Here is a 17,119-nt window from a genome sequence, read left to right as displayed (position 1 = left end):
AAGTGGAAAAAACATCCGTGTATGTTTTGGTAATAACATTAATCATTGTAAATTCAAAATCAATAATTACTTTTCTAGGACTTTTGTTAGATGTTTTGGATTTTAACATTGTTAAAAGTTCAATGTAAGTTGTGGATTATTTATCAGGTAGCAAACTGTACACTAAGGGGACAGCTGAATTTTTAATTTTAGCATTAATGGTGTATATTTGGGTGAAAGGATGGGGCGTGCTTTTAAATGTCCCATCCATCATCCAAACATCACTATTCTCTAACTTAGCAAGATTACGGGGTGTGCTAAGGATAAGGATTCTATTCAGAGGGTTTTTGTTATCAAGCAATAGGAAGGGTGCGTTAGAAACAGTAAGACAGAGTTTAGGAGGAATAAGTATATCAGAGAAAGATTGTGGTGTAACTCGTTTTGGGTTACTTGCCTGTTTTTTACATTGTACAATTCGTCTCAGATTGGGTATAATGAACATACTACTGGCAACATGAGATGGGACGTGTTGTGCAACCTCCCTCAAAATAGACCCACAGGAATCCTTGGAAGTGGATGCAATATCTTTAATTTCATTAATGGTTTCCCTCACCTCAATCTCCATTGCAGAGGCAGAGTGGTTATGGTCTGTGATTCAAAACACAGAGTCGCCCAGAGTAACCACTCTGCCTGTGCAATGGGATGAGTAGTATTGCACACACCTCCAATGACGCCTTGGTTCTGTTAGTCTCTCCTTACAATAAATATACCCTGCATGCTTTAGTGGCCGGTTTCCCCTGCTTGAGGCTACATGACTGGCTTCTTGGTTGGATGACATTATCTGTAATTAAAATGAAAAGAAAAGATGTGCATTATTGAAGTACGTTTTAACACTAGTACACTCCAACTCTACCCACACTACTCCCACAACTACGCTACCCAAAAATACTACTACATTACAACACTACTCCTACACCTACACTACCCCTAATCCTTACACCTCATGACACTGGAACACTACTTCCACCCTTACAATACCCTAAACCCTAAAATGCTACTATACTACAACAGTACCCACACTACTCCCACCCCTACACTACCCCTAACCCTAAAACACCATGACACTACAACACTACTCCCACCCCTACACTACCCTATACCCTAAAACACCACAACAGTACCCACACTACTCCCACCCCCTACACTACTATAAAACACTACACTAGTACACTACTACTCTAGCCACACTACTTCTTGGTATGAAAGTATTAGTAATTTTAACATTATGCCCCTTTTGGGAATAATTTCTAAAATATGGCAAAAAGTTTCACAAGTGTTTGGATTTGCTTTATGCTGATTTTTGATGTTTGATTTAGATGTTGTTTTTTCTAAATAGACTCTTCTTCTTTCATTCTGCTTGAGAAAAGATTTTAGATTACAATTATTTTTATACATGTGCATGTGTTTTGCTAGCTATGGGTAAAAAAGTGTTAGTCAATGTTCTGGATTATTTTGGTCATGAATTCACCTTGTAATTTGATGTTGTAATTTGAAGCATTTGCTTCTGTTGATTGTAGGATGTTTACAAGGTGCTAACGTTTTATTTTTCAGAGAAAACTCTGGGGCATATTACCAACAACTAGCGATAATTTTTGTCTCTAACTTGTTTAGAGACAAAAATTATCGCCGCACATCGGCGATTTTTATCGCAGATAAACCTTGCTATTAACAAGGTTTATCGCAAATGCGATAAAAAACGGCCGAAATGCATGAATATCGCTGAAAAGTCAGCGATATTCATGCATTATCGAGCAAATGCTCTTAGCCATGTTATCCACCTCCCATTGGATAACATGGCTAAGAACTGCTCAGGGCAGGTGTTAGCTTTTGGAGATATTCCCGCTTAGCGCGAATATCTCCAAAGGTTGGTAATAGGAGATAGCGATGTTAGCGACTGTTTTCAGTCTCTAACATCTTGGCACGCCCACTTTGCATCTCATTAGTGATAAATATCACTGACATGCAAAGTGGGGCCCAAGATGGTCGCTATCTCCTACTAGCTGTCGCTAACTGGTGTTAGCGACAGCTTGGTAATAGGGAGATAATTTTATCTCCGCTTTCTTGGCTTTTAAAGCCAAAAAAGCGGAGATAAACCCCCTTGATAATATGCCCCTCTGTCTTTATTAAATCTGTTGACAAAACAAATATATTCCAATATTTTGTAAAGAAAAAGTTGTATTCCTTTATTTGTCTTCTGCTTTTTTTCTGGAATATGTTTCTTCATAACTTTCCAAAGTTTTTATTCTCCTGTTTTCACTCCCTACACTGTTAGGCATTTATTTCCGACATTAACATTATTGAAATTACCTTTTTGAAAATACAATAACTTTACAACGTTGTGTTGAAGAGTTAAGTATGTGTTCATTAATTCACAATTATTTTAACTTTTTTGACAGATTTACTCACCCATTTTCCGTTTAGAATATTAGTATTACCCACCTACTACGTATCTTTCTCACCTCATTGCGTTCTCTGTTATATTTTTATTTACAACCTTCCTCCATTACTGATGTTTTGTATGAAATGCGATAGGTACTCCTCCTATTTTTCTAGAAACTCTTTACATCATCAAAATTCAACTTTTGGTTTAAACTTACACCACGTAAAGTGGTTATACTATGTATATTAGTATACTTTTTCACAACATTATGCATTTTTACTACAAACGAAGGCACATAATTATTTACAACACACTTTTTTTAATATAATCAAACTTTTTTGTGTATCTATAAATACTATATATTTTCACTTACTTACTATCCAGCACTCACCCTACTGTTGCACCACCCTGGAGTTAGAATAGTAATTGTATCCCCTACACTATCCAGCACGTACCCTACTGTTGCACCACCCTGGAGTAAGAATAGTAAATGTATCCCCTACACTATCCAGCACTTACCCTACTGTTGCACCAGCCTGGAGTTAGAATAGTAATTATTTCCCCTACACTATCTAGCATTCAACCTACTGTTACACCACCCTGGAGTTAGAATAGTTATTGAAACAATTACATTATCCAGCACTTACACTAATCTTGAACCACCGTGGAGTAAGAATGGTAATTTTATTCCCTACAATATCCAGCACTCACCCTACTGTTGCACCACCCTAGAGTTAGAATAGTAATTTTATTCCCTACACTATCCAGCACTCACCCTACTGTTGCACCACCGTGGAGTTAGAATAGGAATTTTATCCCCTACATTATCCAGCACTCACACTACCGTTGCACCACCCTGAAGTAAGAATAGTAATTTTATTCCCTACACTATCCAGCACTCATCCTACTGTTGCATCACCCTGGAGTTAGAATAGTAATTTCAAAAGACCCAAAACTATCCAGCACTTACCCTACTGTTGCACCACCCTGGAGTTAGAATAGTAATTTTTCCCCTACACTATCCAGCTTTTACCCTACTGTCTCACCACCCTGGAGTTAGAATAGTTATTGAAAACTCTACATTATCCAGCACTTACACTAATCTTGCACCACCCTGGAGTATGAATAGGCTTTTTTATTGTTTACACTATCCAGCACTCACCCTACTGTTCCACCACCCTGTAATTACATTAGTAATTGCAAAGGTCTACTCTATCCAGCACTTAACATGCATGTTGGAGCAGATAAAAGGTAAGAAGTTTAAAAAAATATATATTAATATTTACCATATATTTTTTAAATCACATTAATAAAACATTTTGCAACATTAAAAAAACATGTTTGTGTTTATTTTTTATTGACATTTCGTTTTTAAAAAACACAAAAAATGTGTTATTTATTTACAGTATGGTTTATGTTTTCATATTTAAGGAAGCATATTTACAGGAATATGTACTTTATATTGAAAGGAATAGTCCGTTTTTAATTTCTGTAGCAGTAGACGACCTGTAGAGGTAAACTTGTAGCGTGAAGGTTGCCATTTTCAGGATTGTCGCTGGTTAGAGCAGAAGCAAGGGAAACCGGGGTTAAGGTTAGATACTTACAAAGTATTTAAAAGTATAGAGCATAAGTGATATTTATTCTAAGGAGAGACTAGGGAGGTTGATAGATATTAAAATTATATTTTAGATGTTTAATATGTCAGTTCACCAACCATGTTGTCAGAGTATGCCCACGTCAGGTCACCTGTACAGCGATCGCATTTCATAAAGTTAGTAAAAACGGTTGGACTCAGCTTTTAAATTTGAAAAAAAAACTACTTTTGGGAAAAAATGCAGAAAATCTATTGTTTCAATGTCATAAAAAATGTTTTTTAAATGTGTTGGATGCATTGTTTTTGAATATGGTTTGCCTAATTGAATTACAAACCTTGGAAATACTCAATGGAAAACAAAAAAATGTTTTAAAAAAAATGTAAGGTGACCCAACTTTTTTTTTTTTTTTTAAAAAGCCAATTTGGAAGAGGTTTTAATTTTTGGGCAAAACAGGAAAGTAAAAGTCTAGTATGTGTTAGTAATTGAAGATGTGTGCAACATTTTGCAGGTAGTCAGAAGCCACACAACGAAAACTGTTGTAATGCACCCAATAGTCTTTCTGACATTTCCTTAGATTTTTTGGAAATTTGTGGGTTCAGACTACCAGTTAATGTTTGAGCTATTCTCATTACTTAGAAACTTAGCTCCTTCCTCAAAATTTCCAAAAATTGAAAGAAAATGGGGTGATTTTGCCAATTGTATGGTTAAAGGAGTTGTGCCATCCCTCTATGGCATTGTTTGCTTTTGCTCCTCCTTCTAAGCAACTCGCGTAGCAGTTTCACCACTCCACATGGAATCGTGGCTTCCTGCTACGACCCGACATGCTTAGATGCCCAATGCATGTATCTTCAAAACAATTTAGTAAGGGTGCCAATTATTCTTCGTTTGCTGTGAAGTAGTCAGATTCTGTAATTGCAGTGTAGTACTCGTCTACACGAGCAGGAGGAACAAAACAAAGTGCAGTTCGTTTTTTTGTTGCAGTTTGCTATCTGATACGTAATCCACAACTAAGGATGTTTTTTGTATCTTACGCCAAAATGCCAGAGAAAAGTGGAAAAAACATCCTTGAATTTGGGTATCCATGTACGTTTTGGTAATAACATTAATCATTGTAAATTCAAAATCCATAATTACTTTTCTAGGACTGTTGTTAGATGTTTTGGATTTTAACACTGTTAAAAGTTCAATGTAAGTTGTGGATTATTTATCAGGTAGCAAACTGTACACTAAGGGGACAACTGAATTGTTAATTTTAGCATGAATGGTATATATAGTTGGGTGAAAGGATGGGGTGTGCTTTTAAATGTCCCATCCATCATCCAAACATCACTATTCTCTAACTTAGCAAGATTACGGGGTGTGCTAAGGATAAGGATTCTTTTCAGAGGGTTTTTGTTATCATGCAATAGGAAGGGTGCGTTAGAAACAATAAGACAGAGTTTAGGAGGAATAAGTATATCAGAGAAAGATTGTGGTGTAACTCGTTGTGGGTTACTTGCTTGTTTTTTACGTTGTACAATTCATCTCAGATTGGGTATAATGAACATACTACTGGCAACATGAGATGGGACGTGTTGTGCAACCTCCCTCAAAATAGACCCACAGGAATCCTTGGAGGTGGATGCAATATCTTTAATTTCATTAATGGTTTCCCTCACCTCAATCTCCATTGCAGAGGCAAAGGGGTTATGGTCTGTGATTCTAAACACAGAGTCACCCAGAGTAACCGCTCTGCCTGTGCAATGGGATGAGTAGTATTGCACACACCTCCAATGATACCTTGGTTCTGTTAGTCTCTCCTTACAATAAATATACCCTGCATGCTTTAGTAGCCAGTTTCCCCTGCTTGAGGTTACTTAACTGGCTTCTTGATTGAATGACATTATCTGTAATTATAATAAAATGAACAGATGTGCATTATTGAAGTAAGTTTTAACACTAGTACACTACAACTCTACCCACACTACTCCCACACCTACATTACCCAAAAATACTACTACATTACAACACTACTCCTACACCTACACTACCCCTAATTCTCAAACCTCATGACACTGGAACACTACTTCCACCCGTACAATACCCTAAACCCTAAAATGCTACTACACTACAACAGTACCCACACTACTCCCACCCCTACACTACCCCTAACCCTAAAACACCATAACAGTACCCACACTACTCCCACCCCTACAGTACTATAAAACACTACACTAGTACAATACTACTCTAGCCACACTACTTCTTGGTATGAAAGTATTAGTAATTTTAACATTATGCCCATTTTGGGAATAATTTCTAAAATATGGCAAAAAGTTTCACAAGTGTTTGGATTTGCTTTATGCTGATTTTTGATGTTTGATTTAGATGTTGTTTTTTTCTAAATAGACTCTTCTTCTTTTATTCTGCTTGAGAAAAGATTTTAGATTACAATTATTTATATACATGTGCATGTATTTTGCTAGCTGTTGGTAAAAAAGTGTTAGTCAATGTTCTGGATTATTTTGGTCATGAATTCACCTTGTAATTTTATGTTGTAATTTGAAGCATTTGCTTCTGTTGATTGTAGGATGTTTACAAGGTGCTAACATTTTATTATTCCGAGGAAACTCTGTCTTTTTTAAATCTGTTGACAAAACAAATATATTCCAATATTTTGTAAAGAAAAAGTTGTATTCCTATATTTGTCTTCTGCTTTTTTTCTGGAATATGTATCTTCATAATTTTCCAAAGTTTTTATTCTCCTGTTTTCACTCCCTACACTGTTAGGCATTTATTTCCGACATTAACATTTTTAAAATTACCTTTTTGAAAATACAATAATTTTACAACGTTGTGTTGAAGAGTTAAGTATGTGTTCAATATTTCACAATTATTTTCACTTTTTTGACAGATTTACGCACCCATTTTACTTTTAGAATATTAGTATTACTCACCTTCTACGTATCTTTTTCACCTCATTGCGTTCTCTGCTATATTTGTATTTACAACCTTCCTCCATTACTGATGTTTTGTATGAAATGCGATAGGTACTCCTCCTATTTTTTTAGAAACTCTTTACATCATCAAAATTCAACTTTTGGTTTAAACTTACATCACGTAAAGTGGTTATTCTATGTATATTAGTATGCTTTTTCACAACATTATGCATTTTTACTACAAACGAAGGCACATAATTATTTGCAACACACTTTTTTAATATAATCAACCTTTTTTGTGTATCTATAAATACTATATATTTTCACTTACTTTTTACAAAGTAAACTTGAAAGAAGCTTTTATTTCCTTCTCCAATTTAATTTAATAGTAAGTACTTAAATCTGTAAAAAATGAAAATTATTTAAAGTATTGGTTTGGAGAATTTAATATTCTATCTAATTTATCTTTTGCCTTATTAGTTACTTACTTGGATCATTTTGAGGCTGTTTCCATATCTGTTAGTGACAGTTTGTTTCACACAAGAGGTAGCAAAATTAGCATCTGCTCTCAGACGTCGTCAACTGACCATTGCTTTCAAAATGGTGGTTGGCTCCTTTTATACCTTTTTTGTGTTTCACCATAATTTTCATAAAAATATGTTGTGTTCTTTGTTTTTTTCTCATTTATATTATGTGTAAAACTATCATTTAACTTGCGTTTATATTTATGTCCGTTATTTTGATTTGTGTTTGTTTTGTCCTCCATTTTGTTTGCCATGGGGTCAATACAATGTCATGTAATGTCATGAAAACTGTTGAAGGAATTCAGGGTGAGCCTAGTTCCTTACATGGTGCTCGGATCCCCTTGTTTACGTTTCTGCTGTCTGTCTTTTTGAGTTTGGTTTTCGGAATCATTTATATTTAATGCTATTTTTTGGAAGTTTCTTCTTTTAAAATCGATTTGCATATTTATTATTATTTAAAAAAAATACTTTTATTACTTGAGTATTTAAATTAATACCCGAGTATTAATTTTTGAGTATTTTTTTATGGTCAGTGAGTGCAGTTTCTGCCCACATTTTAATAGACTTCCCCACTCAAAACCCCTATTTTCCCTGGATCTTGTGCCAGCGGTAAATATACAATTTTTTTTAAAATAATGCGTAGTAATAGCATGCGTAGTTCTGTTTTGCGTTGTAATTGCACTTGCAATGCATTTCATATAATTGCATTGTAATGGTATGCGTTGTAGTAACATACTTTATAATAGACTATGCGATGTAAAAATTGCGATGTAAAAGCTGCGTTGTAATGGTATGCATTGTGTCGTCATACATCCCCCAGGAACAGCATTTGTCATTAACCCCTTCCATGCTGGTGACGAACCCCAGCCGTCATGCACTACGGTGCTCGTGTGCTGATGACGGCTGGGGTTCGTCATGCCCCGCCCGTGTTCGTCCGGCGGCCGCACACGGGAAAAATCGCGGCCGCACGGAAGGGGTTAAGGGACATAAGATCAAATCTGGTCCATTGAATTATCTCTTTACAAGGAAACTGGGCAACATAGCTGGTGCTGGTCGCGAACCGGCCACGGAAGGGTGCAGACGGGCTTGCCTTTGGTGCCTTTGGTGAAGAATTGGCTTGGTAGTTTAGTCTGCCCTGTTCCCATGATGCACTGGGCCAGGGACAGACTGATTTGCATATAGCCAGGTTCTGAGCTGGGATGGTGCAGTGAGATAAATAACGGTGATGGATCAAGCCCTGATCTTTGGACTGGGTAAGAGTGGTCTGCTTAATTCAGTCACTCTGTTCATCACCACCCCCTTTTCTGAATTGCCTTTGGTGCTCCTGCTGCGTGCATCCGCTGTGCGGCCGAGCACACATAAGATTTAAATACTGTCCCCGGTAGCTGAAGTGTCATAACAGAGGGAGGAGCCACGTCCCTCCACGCAGCCAGCACCAAGCTGTGGTGGAATGGGGACCAGCTAAATGAAAGTGCAAGTGCCAAGGTAAAGTGAACACACTATAAACAATTTAAAAGATTAAAAACAAGACGTTTTATAAAATATCAGCAATTCATAGGCAAAACACAGTTAAGATCAGCAACTAAGACTCGAATAGCATTGCCTTTCGGCACGCTGCCACCTCTCACTAAACCAAAAGAACATGTCTGGGGGGCGGGAGAGGGGAGGCAACTTTATTTAATAATAAAAAACTATAAATTTATTGAAAAAACAAAGTTTAAAGTGATGTTATAGTTAGGTGTTGAACAGAGGTAAGAACTAATAGTTAAAAAACAGTAAACCACTGACATTTTCCAGTTATAATTTAGTAAACTAACTATAACTTGCTCCCCCATCAAGCACTACTTATGACCACACATATTACATCACTTAACATATGATGTGTTAAATGATGCTGGATGCAATGCAAACTTGGTCAACAGTATAAGTCAGAGTAAGAACATTAAAAACAATAGATGTGTGATGTGTTTTTAAGAATCATCAGGGGATATAAACTACAAATGGCAAACTTTATTGCTATTCGTTCTTAGAGTGAGATAATTTATCGCCATCAAATGGCGGTTCTTTTATCACCATGTTTGTTGCGTATTAGCAACATGCCGCTAACACGGGATAGCTTCCTTTTCTGGCGGAAATGGACGATGATAGATTTAGTGTGACGGGAATAAAAAGTTTTGCGCTAACGTAAAAATAGTGGCAATGAGCCAATTAGCGACAGAATTGGATCTCTAATTAGCACCAGGCCCACATTTCTCCCATTCAGCGTGAAACTGTACTACAAAAGGCTCGCCAATCAGAAAAAATAAATGTTTTAACTGGAAAATAGCCGAGGAGCCATGGATGAAGCTGGTACCAGTGCAGAGGCCACAAGCAACCCTACAAATCCCCAGGAGGACCAGCCAGAGACCCATGTGAAGGCCAAGAGGAAGAGGAAGCCCAAGTTCAGCCAGCAGGAAAACCAGGTCCTGATTGCGGAGGTTACTGAACACCAGCAAGAAGTGTTTGTAACTTCCACAGTGACATTGGCAAGAATAATGAAATATAGCAGGACATTGTGTCCAAGGTGAATGCCGTCGGAGAGAGGAGGAGGACAGTGGAAGACTGCAAGAAGCGGTGGCATGATACTGAGCGCAAGGCCAGGGAGAAACTAGCAGCCAACCTGAAAGCAGCAAAGCAGACTAGAGGTGGGAGTCCAGCACCATAGGAGGAGCTGGATGAGTTGGAGGAGCAGGTGTCCTGAGTCATCAGTGAGGAGACGGTGGTCAGAGTTTCCGGCCAGAATACTGCTGAACGTGACCCGACAGAACAACACCAGGGTGAGTAACAACTAGGGACTGGGGGACGGGGTGGATGGGCCCAATGCCACTCAAGTACGATTAAATATATTGCAGTGCATATCCACAATTACTGTGGATCATGTGCTGGATACCCTTCTCCATGGTGGCCTAGACACATATCACTCTACTCAAACAATGCATTGCAAGACACATCTTGGCGGGAACACCGACTTGGAATTATGCACAGAAAAGTAAGCCCAATGTAGTCCAAGATCAACATCAGTCCACAAAATAAGTGCTACATCAAATGGCAAAGTGGCATATTAACTTGAGAAGCGTGAGTGTGGCAAAATGGCCCCCTTGCCTCATCACCACACATATACAAATCGTCTGCACAAGGAAGCATCTCTCTCTGATGCCAAAATGAGGATGCACTGTGAATGGGACTAATCATGTGTACGAACAGGCATGCCACCACCAATGACAGCACACCTGCAACATTGTGCACGTGAGTCTGAGTTGTGTGCATGGTTGTGTATGTGCAGTAAAGTCCACCTATATGCACATGCATATTCCTGCACACAACTCAGACACTCGTGGGGGGCTTGTTAGTGTTTTGGAAGGTTACCCTACCTGCACAGGAGCAATACTGGGACAGCTCTACTCATACTTTCAACTATGCTGCATCATGCAGCACACATGGAAACCCGTTGTGTGGCTGAACGCTGACTGATACATGAGACGCTGTCCCGCTCTCCACCACTACTACACGGCTACACAATATGTGAGGCGTTGCTGCTGAGAAGGGGAAACATAATTTCCTCTAAATTGTCACTTATGCATGTCTTGTATCTGCTAATCTCACTCTACAATAAATCAAAATACGAAGGCCTTTACAATGCAAAATGTCAAAATGTCATAATGCATTCCCCATTATAACGGCACCCTGGAGTCATGGTGCTTATAGTGTTGTTATGGGTAATGCTTTCTCACAGATAGGGTTGTAGAGCCCTGCATTGTAAAATATATGGCCCAGCAATGAAGGCAAAGCTAAAGCATGTGTGGTAAATGCGTGCGGAGTAATATCACCAATTGGGACAGAGGAGTTTGAACACCTGATTTTAGAGTCAGTCAGGGAATGACTCAAAGGAGACAGCTTGACAACAACATTGCAGTGGCCGAACATGTCAATGAGATTCATAGGTTCATCTTTGCTGTGTGATTGGGGAATGGGCCATTGATATGCTTGGCTCAAGGATATGCACTGCCACTTCTGTGAAGCTGGTATGCAGCATACCTACAAATTCACAGTGCCAAACTGTGTCTGAGCACTTACGGACTGAAAAGCACTGCCTCCTTGTGCATCATCGGTCACACTTGCACAGTCATCACATTCAAGGATGTACATGCATTCCATGTCATCAGCAACCCCACTTACATGTCTCCTCTCCTATCATTGCGCTCTGTAATCCACATGCATGTGTAGTGGCGACAGAACCCATAGACCTAGGGACATATTGACAAGGAAGTGGTGGAGAGAGGCATTAGCCTTCTTGGCTTAACGCCTCTCTCCGCCACTTTGTAAAGGCAAGGCTGCACCATATTATCAAGGATATGGTGCATACTTGTGTTTCCTCCTGCAATGCCAATCCAGGCACCCTTGCATCAGAGTGCAAGGGTGTTTGTGCAGGGGAGGTTTGTTTATGTACAGGAAGGTACCCCTTGCTGCACATAATCAATCCTAGAATACCATGTTGTAACTTTCGTGTGCTCCTTCGTGCAGCACACAGGACAGTTACAATATGGAATATTAAAAAAAAGTTATGTATGTACAGGAAGGGCCACCTTCCTGTACTTATACAAACCATGTCATTTTACAAGATGAGAAAAAATCATTCATCCTCGTTTCGCAAAATTAAGACCAGGATTTTAATGGTGTTAAATTGTGCGCTGCCACCTATCAACACCACCTTTGTTAATAGGTTGCAGCGTCAAATACAATGGGTGTTGCAGTGGAACGCCCACCGCAACACCCACTGCACGCCCCTTTCTTGCTAAACACATCGTGAAAGGGTGCCTTATTACCAAGGAAGCGTTAATTCACGTGAAGTGGATTAACGCTGCTTCGGTCATAATACGGGCCCCTATCGCCAACACAACGTCACTGAGAGTGACGTTGTGTAGCAAAAGGGGCTTGGTAATATGCACCCTAATTTCAATGTGTATCACTGGCAAAGTTACAACTGTGAGACAAATACATTACTCCACCTACACTTACCGATTTGTACACACTTCTGACTTACACAACACATCATCACACTATAGGCAAGGGACATGTGATACACACCCATACAACATACTACAACGTTGATCATTTGACCCAGACATCCATGACACTGCACTATGCCAATATATGATGTCCAAACTCACCATTGGCCTGTGGGTCCTCGAAGCTGTCAAAGTCCTCCTGTGTGATTGGTGGCTGACCATCTGTGAGACAACAAAATAAATATGTGTTGGTATCAGACATTAAATCATATGTGTCACATTACTCATACAAATCATCACCATAACTGAAAATGCTACATAACTGTAGTGTTGCATTTCATGTTGGCTACATGATTGGGTCCACTTTGACTGCCATTCACACCAGACCTGTGAATGCTGAGTCGGGCCAAACAAGACAATAATGCAAGCTAACATGCACATAATAGTTGTGTGACACATCCAAAAGGCCCCATTTCTACATGCAACATGATGTTATACATGCTCTGTGTACGATTGTATTGTTGCAGATCTCACACAGTAGTTTCACAGATCTTATTGGTGTATGACAATCTGGAGATGTCATATTTCCTTTCAGCATTTGTTCCTATCAAATACATTTTCACACAGTAACTATGTACAAGGCCAACATAGCTAACATACCACAATTTATGAGGACAGCATTTTTACACTGCCTTTTGCCCAGCACACAGCTCCCATAAACAATGCCTTGTATGGTTCATGTACAGACACTCTTCCTGTACATAAACAATCTTTATCCTGCATGCAGTTTTTGCGCAATTGTGCCAGCTTTGGCACTACAGTGCTAAGTGTTGCTCCAATATGATGCAGCGTTGTGTCTCGGATGTGTCAACATTAGGCGTGAACGCATTACGCCTCCCACCTCACACAGCATCCTTTTTTCACTTTGACACCAGTGTCACACACTGCCTAATGTTTTAACTCTACAGTATTCACAAATAAATGTGGAGTTTGTACTTACCACCCTGTAGGACAGTCATGACTCCCGCGTAGTCCAGGAGGTCAGCTAAACGGCCCAGCAGATCCTACTAGCAGGGCTTAAACTGGCGCAGAGTACAGTCAATTCCAAAGAACTAGAGCATATGCACCTGCATACGCTCCCACCTCAGCTTCCCCACACTTACATTGTATCCTGCAAGGAAACGGCCTCCCCTCTCCTACATCAAGGGCAGGTGGAATTTGACCATCCACAGGAAGACCCCCAATGTTCCCTCGGACATCCTGCCCATCAAGCTCCCCTGCCCCAGCTGGCATCTCCCTGCACATCTGTGACCCCAGTGCCAAAATAAAACCCTCAATAATGTCCCCAACAACTACAAAGAAAGTTAACTACACCAAGACAAACACATGTCAAGATTGAGGACAGGAGACAATAAAACACATGAAAACCAGTACACAACACTTCACAGACACTATCAACAGGACAGAGGACACAGAAACACTCTCCAAATCTCAAAACTGCAGCACACACCACCAAACACCTCCAAAACTCTCCACAATCACCAGCAATGTGCTCAAAAGAGAAAGTGAAAGTGCATTACTACTCCAGTAGAAAGGAAGCATGCAGACATCACTTCCTGTGTGTTTGCAGCCCGTTTTTGACAAAGTGGTGAAATTCTGCATGCAAATAAGCTTATGAGTAATATTTTGAGCCACAAGGCAGGGCACACCTTTCACACCTTCTTCGTATGCGTAAACTTCATCCACTTCATCAACCACACTAAACGCACATGTGGTGACCATAAACGCATACACTTCCTCATTTGTCAACCCCAAGCCACCCTAAATCACATCTGGAACCACACAAAGTTAGTGGAGCTCAGTCACAGAGGAGATGCTACACACCATCATCAAGAGCAGCACCCACAACACTGCAGTCGACACCATGAGCGCTATACCACGATTTACAGGCATGTATCACCAACTGCGCATACACACTTGCCCCACTATGCAACTCCAACATACAGCGTGCAGTAAATGTCACCTCGGTCACCAACAACCTCAAAGTTGGCAGATGCAACTGCTGACACATGGAGAAGAACTGGGGCAACATTGAGGATACCATTAAACATCACCACCTACAAGGACACCAAGCTCATAATCTCCCTCAGCAAAACTCCCACACACCAAACTGTGCTTCCAGGAAGGATTGCTGTAAATTGCAATATGGATAATCAACAGCTGGGGGGTGCTATACACAGAGGAGACATGAGTTCTCATCCTCGTAACCAACTGATCAGCATGTGACCTCACCTGGTGGGCTAATGCCTTCGGCAGCACCTCCCAACTCTAGGTACCTAGGCACCATATTTGACTCCTCCCTCTCCATCAACCAACATATCTATGCAGTGGCCTGCAGCTGCTTTGATGGCCTCTGCATCCTACATGCAACCTTCCAATGGATCCCCCGCATTGTCAGGAAAGACAGTCACCCACACAGTCATTGCCATCAGGCTGGACTACAGAAACACACCATATGCCCACATGGGCAGGTCTGCGCTCAGCTTAGTCCCAACTGTCCAGCACAACACCGACACACTGGGCCTTGTGTACATACTTTCTTTATGGGTAGAGTCCCTCCATTGCACATACTTGGTTTCCACCTCTTTCCACCTCTCTCCACATTTGGAAATGAGTAGCGGAAAGGCTAGGCCTTTGGGGATGCTTTGTCTACATAGCTAGCCACAGTTTCCCACAGTTACTTGTGTTGTTGTGTCTGGTAAGTGGGCATGTTGATTGACATGTTGCATGTGAGATTGTAACATGTACATTCACACAATTGTGAGTTGCATGAATGTGGAGTTGAGGTGTGTGGTGTGTTCAGTTAGTACTTACCAACAAGAACTGCATTTCCATATGTGCCATCCTGGAAGCGCCGGTTTATGATGGACTGTCAGAAGATGTAAGAATCATGCACACTCCCTGGGAACTTGGCTATGACATTGGTGTACAGTCCCCGGTGGTCCACTATTGCCTGCACATTCATGGAATGGGTGTGCTTTCTGTTGCGGTATACGCGTGCGCTGTCTAAAGGGGGCACACATAGGACATGTATGCAGTCAATTGCTCCCAACACCTGCTGGATTCCGGCTATGGTGTTCAAGCCTTGCTTGGTCTCAATCTGTTCCTGCACAGTGTTGTAGAAGTGAAGGTGCTGGGGTATCAGGAAGAGTTTAACAGAAATTGAAAATGTCTTTCTTTTGTTCTTTATTCTTCTCTTCGTTCATTGGTTTTCAATATTTTAATACAGGTAACAAGCCAACACGTGTTTCGTCGTCAGAATGGGGATTACCCTGCAACTTTTTCAAGGCTCCTGAGTCCTGTATTCATTGTGGTGATGATTCCGACCCACACGGTCTGTAGGTAAAGGCAGTGTCAAAGTGTGTCCAAAAACCATATCCCGAAACTCGGTCTGTTGCTGTATGTGTGAACAGCCATCTCTGGTAAGTGTATCCTCCCGCGTCCTCGTACTCGAGGAACGAAGAGAAGAATAAAGAACAAAAGAAACACTTTATCCCCTCTGCTTTTCGATCTTTACATCGAGCCTTTTGCTGAGAAAATTCGCCAGGCTAATAACATCAAGCCTTTTAAGTACAGAGATAGGGAAAAAAGGGTGTCACTGTACGCTGATGATGTTATGATCATGACGTCAGATATTAGCACTGCGTTCACGGCAGCCATAAATCTAGCACGGGAATTCGGGAAAATCTCAGGGTATGAGGTTAATGCATCTAAAACCGAAATAATGGCATGGAACAGCGATCTAGCAGGTTTTAGTGGGCAACTAAGCAGTAACCTCAGATATCTTGGTCTACGAATCATTAAAGACATTAACCTGATTGCATCGACCAACTTCGCAATAGTTGCAAAAGAATGTCGGAAATTAATGGAGTCATGGAAGCATCTCCCCTTGACAGTTCGGGGTCGTGCAAATTTGGTGAAAATGACTATCTTACCTAAGTTAACTTTTATTTTTAACACTATACCATTATTCTTTGACACATCTCTTGTGGCGAAAATGCAAAGCAATATTTCTTCATTTATTTGGAAAAACAAAAGTGTAAGAATAGCTTGGAAGAAAATAAGGCGGCGCAGGGAGAAAGGTGGTTTAGCCGGTCCTGATCTTCAGATATATGCGTGGGCCTTTCAGATGACACACGCTCGAATGCTGTTAAAAATCCCAGCAAACCAAGGCATTGGGTTGATGTTTACAGCATTGTTGCAGGGTGAAGGAGTCGGGCAGTCAGGTTTCCTTTTCAAGTTTGGCGACCCTAAATTTTTCAAGAAGATCAAATTAAAGGTGCTGCAGGGCCTTGCAAGAACTTGGTACAATCTTAGAGCCGCAACCAAACTTGGATATTACTCAAACAGATCTCCAATATGGGACCTCCCGGCTGCTCCTGGCTGGACAACCGATGCACTGGTAATCCCACTAAAAGACGCCGGAATTGAGCATGGGGTGACTTGTTTGTGGAAGGGACCATGCTTTCATGGGAACATCTAGTGAGCAAGGTGGGTCCAAATCTTTCTAGATTAAAGTATGTGCAAATCTCAAGTTGGGCCCAAGCCCAAGCGCAGC

Source organism: Lissotriton vulgaris, chromosome 2_1 (assembly GCF_964263255.1).
Source record: "Lissotriton vulgaris chromosome 2_1, aLisVul1.2, whole genome shotgun sequence".
Classification (NCBI taxonomy): domain Eukaryota; kingdom Metazoa; phylum Chordata; class Amphibia; order Caudata; family Salamandridae; genus Lissotriton; species Lissotriton vulgaris.
This window is presented reverse-complemented; position numbering follows the sequence as displayed.